Source organism: Coenobita brevimanus, chromosome 99, assembly GCF_032717465.1.
Source record: "Coenobita brevimanus isolate Jiangsu-jjx chromosome 99, ASM3271746v2, whole genome shotgun sequence".
NCBI classification, from domain to species: Eukaryota; Metazoa; Arthropoda; class Malacostraca; order Decapoda; family Coenobitidae; genus Coenobita; species Coenobita brevimanus.
In genome coordinates this window covers 2619268-2620257 of record NC_137052.1, presented here as the reverse complement: position 1 = coordinate 2620257, position 990 = coordinate 2619268, and positions in this window count along the sequence as shown.

Here is a 990-nt window from a genome sequence, read left to right as displayed (position 1 = left end):
AGGACAATGGTGTTTGGGCTGAGATATTGTTGAGGTGGAGTGATGCGTTGATGAGTTATCTTTCTCAAATTTCGTTTAACGCATGTGTTACGTTCTTCTAAAGTAGTGAGATGGGGTAATACGTTGTTGAGATGGAGTGATGCGTTGATGCGGTATGTGACTGAGAGTGTGTGTACCGCTGGTGTTATATTCCTCCCCCAAGTGTGGTTTAGGTGATGCATTGGTATATCTGGTATTGTTCAGGTGCGTTGTGTTTGTAATGAGATATAAGTGAGGTGAGGTGATAGCTACCTTGCTGTGGTGTTTACCAAGTTTCGTTTAGGCTATCACAGGTGTTATGTTTCTCAGATTTTGGTGATACGTTGGTAGAGTAGGTGTTGTTCGTGTGCTTTGTCTGTGTGGTGGTGTAGTGCAGGTGTTTGTTATAGCACAGGTGTTGTGGTACATGGTAATTTTCTCACACCTGTTGTTTTCAAGGATGCTGCCTATACCGTTTTTCCTGTTTCCATCAAGAGGCTTACTGCTGATGTTATTATTTTTTTTTTTTCGTATGACCTGTTATAATTATTACCGTTTTATTATAAGTACTATGATTAGTATTGTATATAAGTGTTATTATTACGTTATTAGTATTATTTTTCATATTATTATTATTATTATTATTATTATTATTATTATTAGTTGTTGTAGTAGTAGTATAACTACTACCGGTATTGCTCTGCTACCACCACCACGAACACCACTGCTGCTACTACTACTATTATCGACAGGTCTGGTTTTCTACACCATCAAACACCAGACAATTTTACTCGTCAGCAAGTTAGTATAGATTCCAGAGTGATAATACCGCTCCCCTTAATTCTCTCGTTCGGGGCAACTCCAGTATTCTTTTCCATATAACGTCAGATGATGTGACATATCTGAGAATGAGCTGTAGGAGCCTGAGAATGTGTATATGATCAGCGTTATGCAGCGTATCATTAGAACGGC